The sequence below is a fragment of the Palaemon carinicauda genome, chromosome 7, assembly GCF_036898095.1.
Source record: "Palaemon carinicauda isolate YSFRI2023 chromosome 7, ASM3689809v2, whole genome shotgun sequence".
Classification (NCBI taxonomy): Eukaryota; Metazoa; Arthropoda; class Malacostraca; order Decapoda; family Palaemonidae; genus Palaemon; species Palaemon carinicauda.
In genome coordinates, this window is record NC_090731.1 from 105,818,180 (window position 1) to 105,826,343 (window position 8,164).

Consider the following 8,164-nt stretch of genomic DNA (forward strand, 5'->3'; position numbering starts at 1 on the left):
GCACAGCCCTTTGGTGTTGCCTTACAGATAAAGAAAGTGAGTTCTTTCTTGTCTACTATCCGGCATTTTAAAATCATCTTTTGGGTGTGAGCTACACCTGTTTCCTCTGGAAATTTTTTCATTGGTTGCTCTAAGATAGATTAACCATACGATTTTATTATCTGGAAGGTTGCAGCAATTGACTGTGCGGGAAACACAAGTGTGTGTCTTTCCTTTCTGTTTAATTATGCTAAGCTATGTATATCCAGTGATACGTAGTTCACTTGATACTCATGGAAATCTCTTCTATTTACAGGAGGACCATCTGAATTGTGGAAGCGTTTTCTGCAACGTCCGCAGCAAGAACTTCTGCGGACATGATTTATGTAGGAGGCACGCAGCATGCGCATTCTTCAAAGGTGATCTCCGGTATTGGGACCCGCAGGTATGTACCATGTGCACTAACCTGGTTGCTGAGGCTTTTGATTCCCCTAGGACGGCGGAGTCAAGGGATATAGCAAGGGAGAAGCTTCGTACCTGGGTAAGGGGTTTCCAGAAGAACACCTCTGGGCCCTATCTTCCAAGTGAGAAGATGAGAGCTTACCTTTTCCCCAGAGCGTCAGCTGAGGCAGTGATCCCACAGCCTCAAGTGGAGATACCGGTAGTTCAGATCCCTGTGGATGCTGAAGTCGCGGTCGCCCTGCAGGACATCCAGTTGGACGATAGGATGTCGGAGGTGTCCGAGCGTCTGGAAGAGGACCTTCTGGCAGAAGACCAGGATGAAGATCAGGCTCCAGACATTGAAGAGGAAGAGGCCGACGAGGTGTCGGCTACTCCGGTTCAGGCCCCTGAACCTATTCCCTCAACATCGTCCGCTCTCCCAGAAGAGCTTGGAAAGACCCTTTCCTCCATCGTTGGAATGATCCAACAGATGCAGAGGGAGAATAATGAGAAGGCGGCTGCAATGGAGCTGGAGATACGGAGACTTGCAGCATCACATGGGCCCCAGAAGAGGCTCAGCGTGAAAGACCTTCCCTTGTGCTCTGATGCTAACCCTTGGAGGTATGCTGAGCACATGCCGATGACGACTGGAAAGATCGTCATGTCGGAGAAGTTGGACTCAGTTCCCCTTGAGGAGGTGGAATGCTGGCCCAGGAAGGGGTCGTATCCGGACTCTTATGTCCGTCTGAGGAAGGAACCAGCTTCAAAGGAGGAGACAGAGCCGAAGGAGGTCATAGTTATGGACCATGCTAAGGCTCAAGCTTTGCTATCGTGCTCGATGAAAGAGAGGGGCTTCACAAACTCAAAGGTACCTGTTTTGAGTAAGAAGCACCCTTCCTTTGTGTCCTCTCCTGCTAGAGCCTTCCCCTTTATGCAGAAAGGGTTTGCGGCTGTGCTAAAAGAAGTCGAGGCTGGTAAGCCATGCCCCTCCTTGGAGGAGTGTAAACCCTTGTCTTTGGCCCTACCCATGGACCACAAGGACTGGAAGGACGTCCATCTTACCTTTTCAGTCGGGAAGTTGGAGGCTGATATTGCCGGACATCAGTTCGGTGAGAACCTCCCCAAGCTGTCTGACTTTCTTTTACGAAGGGAGCTCGAGACGAAAGAAAGACTGGCTGCCTCAATGTCTCTTCAAACCACTCTTGAGACAATGGCAAGTGACCCCAAGGTTCATGAGATGTTCATGGTAGTGGCTAAGACTCATCTGGCCATAGTGACGAAGGACCTTTACAGCTTCGTCAAGGGTGGAGAGCTTGTAGGGAGTTCGTGTTTGCCTCGGCTGCGGTGAGGCACGAGCCAAAGAAACTAATCTCCTCCAACATTTGGGGCAAAGACCTCTTCCCTAGTGAAGCGGTCAAGGAGGTTGTAGATAAGGCCGCCACAGAGAATAGAAACCTTCTCCAGAAGTGGGGCCTATCTCTCAAGAGAAAGTCTTCCCCAGATGAGGGTCCCCAACCAAAAAGGAAGACTAAGAAGACTAGGCTACCCTCTCGGCCAGCCAAGCCATTCAGACAGCAGCAGCAACAGCAATTGGTTATGCCTTCAGTGCCCCAGATGGTGGCACAAACCCCGACCACATTCCAGTGGGTACCCCAAGCCGTGTCGACGCAGTCTCCGGCATTTAACCCAACGTTCAAAGGGCAGTCAACTACCTTTCGAGCAAAGCCTAGAGGAGCAGCCAGAGGCTCGTCTAGATGCCCCTCAAGGGGGAGGGGATTCAGGGGAGGTCGCGGTCAGGGAGGCAAGAGCTCAGGACAGCAGTCAAAGTGAGATGATACCGGTAGGAGGGAGACTTCAGAATTTTCGGGATCGGTGGACCTTCGATCCCTGGGCCCACAGCCTACTCCAGAATGGACTGGGCTGGAGCTGGTACAGCACTCCACCCCCGTGCCCTCGATTTTTCCAACACTCCACCCCCGTTCTGGAGGAGTACATTCAAGAACTGTTGGAGAAAAAAGTGATCCGAAGGGTAAAGTCCATCAAATTCTAAGGTTTTGGTAAAGTTTTGCATTAAAGCCTTACGGGTTCAACATTAGGGGGTGGGCGCACACATCCCTGTGTCCGCTGATGTGGAGAGCAAGGTTGTAGGGAGCATGTTAAAGAGGTGTCGACATGAAAGACTCTGTGTTGTTTAACCATTGGTGAGCAACATAAACCTAGAGATGGTAATGGAAGTGGAAATCCATACCTAGTATTGGCAATGGGATGTCAGCAACGAGAATCTTCAAATAATATTTGACACTTTTAAACAATAATTTAAGAGCCTCATACCTGTGAGTGGGGATCGCAGATCTATTGGCAGCCATCAGCTAGACATCAGCAGACTTAGACAGGCTACTTCGTGTACTGGAGAGTGGCCTTAATAAAAGAGAACAGCAAACACCCGTCTCTGCGAAAAATTGCTCGCCTGTACCTGCATCATGTATAAAGAAAACATTCGTGTCAGGGGAGGCCATCACCACAAACGATGGCCTAATTTAAACCTTTTTCCCCTGCTGACAACCGTTCACGCATTTCTTCACAGCAGCCCTGAATCTGGAGTGGTAGTAGCATAATTGCAGAAGATGTGCGTCAGTAAGTGGCTGTAGATGTTATTGGTTGGGGCGTGAAAGAGGGGTGGCATATGTGGATGGTGGGTGGCTTAGTCAGCTCTCCTGCACGTCACGGGGTGGAGGTGGATATCTGTATCCTACAGCATTCACATCTCCTTTGGTTAATGTTGAATAAAGTCCTCTACATCAGGAGTTAAAGCATTGATAGAGGTCTCGAAGGTGTTGAAGTGGCTGTCCATAAAGCCGTCGAGTTCAGTCATCACGTCCTTCTTGAATAAAATATCGACATCGAGTATGGCAGCGCGTATAGACTCCTTACTGCCTTATTGCCTATTCTATGTTTGGGTTACCCCAAGTCCCTCAGTGTTAGGTACCACGTATATCCACCAGAGAGTTCCTAATGCATCTTCCGGTGTATTTTGCATCTTCTAGTCTTGGATGGTGTGGTAGTTTTCGTACCCAAAAGGGCAAATATTTACCTAAGAAGAACCTTTTAATATTAGATTGATACCCAAAGGTGAGATAAATGCTTCTCCCTAAGTCAAGACTTAAATCTATATTCCTCAATAGCAGCAAGACTAAAATGTACTTTTAACCAATTAAGATATTTATTGATATAAATTTATAAAGTATGTTCTGATCTGCTGATTATTAAAAGTCGTTTTATTTACATATAAAATCAATATTTCTACAAAAGGATCGTGACTCCTATGTTTGATCAACATTATCATATTGAAGTTACTGTTTTAATGGCATGAACATTCAAAAAAGAAATAATTCATAAAAAGGGTTTCTACTCGGGCGTGGATTCCAGCTTATGCCTCTGAACCAAAATACTAGACTCAATACTAGACTTAAATCTTTTTTTTTTCACCTAATGTTCTCCTAGGGGAACAAACCAAAAAAGAGAGAAAGGGAGATATTGATCCATTAAAATTATTATTACTTGAATTTTTGTATTATACGCTGATTCCTCTGTATCTAAAGAAGGCTTTAAAGACCTGAATCAAATTTTCTAAGGTTATAATAATCTTAGTCAAGGCTTCAACTTGAGGGTTTTCTTATTTTGATATTATCTGTTCCAGCTGTATTTTCTTGATCACTAATATTTAGTTTTGGCCTATTTTTTTATGTAGATTACTTCATTAACTATTATTTCTATACACCTACATCACTAATTAATTTCAATTCAAATAGATAAAAAAAACGCACAATTGAAAATATATGTTCCTATATGGGAATGATAGGTTGTAAGGTGCAGATTTTTTTTAAATTTTAAATACGACAGTCTATGTAGAATTTATTTGAATTAGATTAGTTCTTTAATGAATGGTGCGTGTGCTTGTGTTTGGGGGATGGAGTGTTTGGTGATTGTTGCACTAGGATTACCTGTCGCTTATACGGATGACATCAGATTAATAAACTATTCAATTTTATCTAAAGTTGCGCCACAATTCCTAGGATGCATAGTGTGCCACTATCATTAAACATAATGCAAATGAGATTCTTATTCCATGATTCTGCCAACTTATGTTATAATATGATTACATCTCTTTTACTATGACTACATAAGGTTTGTAAGCTATTTCTTCATAATATATCATATCATGAAACAATTCAATCAAGATCTCGACACCATGTTGCTACCAACTTTATAGTCTGTATATAATTTAGAAACAGGAACTTAGTGACAGGTTTAATAGGTTACTCCTCTAAGTTTAGATAAGATAGATAGCAATCAATTTTATGGAATCAAGAGCGAACCCTTTCATTGGTTACTTTTTAAGATCTTCTAGAGTTTATTGAAACAAGTAAAAAGGGTGCATTATCAACTGCGATTATTCTATTTGCAAATACTTTGGTAACAGCATTGGGAACATGGTAAGCATCCAATTTACCAATGAGCGTGCTCGGAAAGTGAGATGCCATGGCAAAAATAATGGTAAAATTGAGGGAACATCATAACATGATATGTTTATATAACAAAGGAATAGAAGGCGTGTATCTGATAGACGGCATCTGGCATATTACAGACTAATGATTAGTAAGCAAAAATGTTGGTGGGTAGTTATAATAAACTTGATGAACAACTCTATTGTAGCATCTTGGATTTTTTTTTTCTTTTTTTTTTTTTCTTTTTTAGACAAGAAAATGAATTGGTTCTTATGAGATCTTCTGATAGTCGACGACAAACATACAGACATGCCTGAGGAAAATCATGAACCCACTACTTGTAGTCAGGGCACATGCGTTGTATGCCAAAGAAATACAAGATCAATGTTTGTTAAATACAATTTCCGACCTCATTGTAATTAAGAGACAAAAGGAAAAATGTTATTATTTCAATGTTATATGTGCTACTCATAGAATGTACAGTAGTATTACATTACTTATTAATGTATGCAGCAGTAAACATTTGCTCCGTATATGTTTTCATATTGATACAGAAAAGGAAAAATATTATCCTTTTTCATCTTAGAATCCTGCAAAAAGCAATGCCCGATCATCCCAAAGTTCCCAATATTGGAACGTATAATAATTTTTGATTATCCATATTTTTTTATATTGTAACTGGCGCTTTTTAAGCCACAACGGTTCATATTATGAGGTATGAGAAAAATATTCGAATATTTTCTTAGTTCAGGTGGAATAAGGCTAATTTTGTTATCAAAAGATATATAATGATTTTGTCTGCTGCATATATCCATGTAGAATATACACTTAAAAATTTGCATTAAGAAAAGGGTAAAAGTCTGGCAACATTAATATCAGGATTTTTACCATTTTAGAAATTGTTTTATTGACGTAAAAGAGTGATATTACGGTCGTCATCCCGTAAAAGATAGATACAAAGTAAGGTAAAATTATGATCGTCTGTATTTCACAGAAATACGTTAAGAACAATATATTTTTACGGAGAATTTCCAATATAAATTACCAGTTTTTATAACAGTGTAGGTATTTTCAATTAGAATAAAAGTATCCCATATTCATCATGATAGCTGATTGGTAAGCTTAGCAAATATTTATTCATTCATGATAAGTAATTAACACACCTGACATACCTTCCTCTTGTAGAAACACGTATTATAAATAAATGATACGTTGATTAATAGAAAATTATTTGTTACTTGATAGAGAGGCCTACTGCCTTGTTTGTTTGTTTTTTTCCCTACAGATTCAAGTGATTTGGGTTTGTTTGGTAAGTCAGTCACTAGAGTTGCAACGTTATTCTATCTCTATGCTAAAATGATTAGGTGTTACAAACAATTAACGTTATAACAGAAGTAATTGCTTTGAAGTGATAATAGAAACATTCAGTATTTGAACGGTATTATTTACAGTTATCATGGGAGGGAGTTGATATTTAATATAACATATATACACAATCTTCGTATGTTTTTTTTTTTTTTTTTTTTTTTTTTTTTTTTTTCATTGATCCTTATATTGTTGTATTATATCAAGTATGCTTACAATCAGCACTGATATGTATAAGATCTTATCAAAGCTCTCGAGGGAAGAACTATAGATTGATGACAATACTTGTTATATTCGTGATATTTAGGCAAGTGAATAAAACAATAGAGATATTTCAGAATAATTATTATTTAAGAGGATTAACCACTTTTGAACTATTCTACCTTCACCAAATGTAGCATTCAGTAGATACATTATTTCACAACAATCCTTCTTTTGAAGATACTTTACATAATTCATCCTTTATATGTGATTTTTATCATGAACTTTGATTTTTTTTTGTAGTAGCTGAAGTTTCAAGAGTTTTATTCAGATGAAACTATTTTTTCTTTAATCTTGACTATACAAAGTAATTTCCCATTGATTATATCCAACGTAGATTTTCGAAGCAAATGAAAGTAATTCTTAATTTTCTAAAAATACTTTATTTTAAAAGAAAATTTTTCTGAAAGCTGTTTCGCTTACGAATTTTATCGAATGAGAGAATGAATGTGGCCTAGAAAACCATTTCAGTAAAAGAGAGGTTAATGAAATACAAGGACAGATAACCCATAATTTTCTTTCGTAATTAGAATCGAAAATCAAAAGAACTGGATGAGACCGAATGGAATGGCCATTATTCGACATTCTCTCCAATTGTGATTGGAAACCATGTTTTGATGTTTGATGTTTGTTTCCACCACTTGCTGAATGATGAAAGAACCAGTGTGTCCCATTTGTATCAGAATTTGATTGTTTTCTGCATGAAGGAATTCACATTTGGTTGAAATCATGAAAATTTTCATTCTATGAGCTGGCATTCAGAACAATAAATGAGAACAGGAGAGAGTGAATTATACTTCAAAAAAATGCTTATTGAGATGTAAATATACAAATCCGATATACAGCTAACACGCATCAAAAGTAGAATGGTATATATATATATATATATATATATATATATATATATATATATATATATATATATATATATATATATATATATATATATATAAATATATGTATATATATATATATATATATATATATATATATATATATATATATATATATATATATATATATATATATATATATAAGGATGAAGAGGACAGTAAGAAGACTTCGGATCATCGTACATATTTATTCTACACCAACGTTTCGGGAATCCATTCCCATCATCAGGGCTACATAAAACATGAAATTATGTTTACATTAGAAATTAATCATACATTTTTGCTTAAAATTACTTTGGTATAAAAAATATTAAAAAGCGGTTAAAAGAATCAAAATACAGAAACCTAGACGGTATATAAAAACATGTGGCTAACAGAGGTCCTTTACAATTATAATGATAAAAACACTTGTGATCAAAATGGAATGAAAAATATACATATATGTAAATGAATGGTCGAACTTACTGTCAAGAGATGTGGCTGAAAACTATAGGAATATTTGAGAAAATTCTTGAAGAAAATGCTTTAACTACGAACAAAAAATAGATCAGCAAGGGATGATAGGTAATGGCAGTTAGGCAATATGTAATGGTGTGGAGGTGGTTTGATTATTTAAGGAAGGGGACAGTTTCTTTATATAAAGAGATTCCAAGAGAAGGAGTGAAAGGCAATCGGATGTTTGGGAAAGAATTTCGAAATGGTTGTATTGGATAAGAGTTT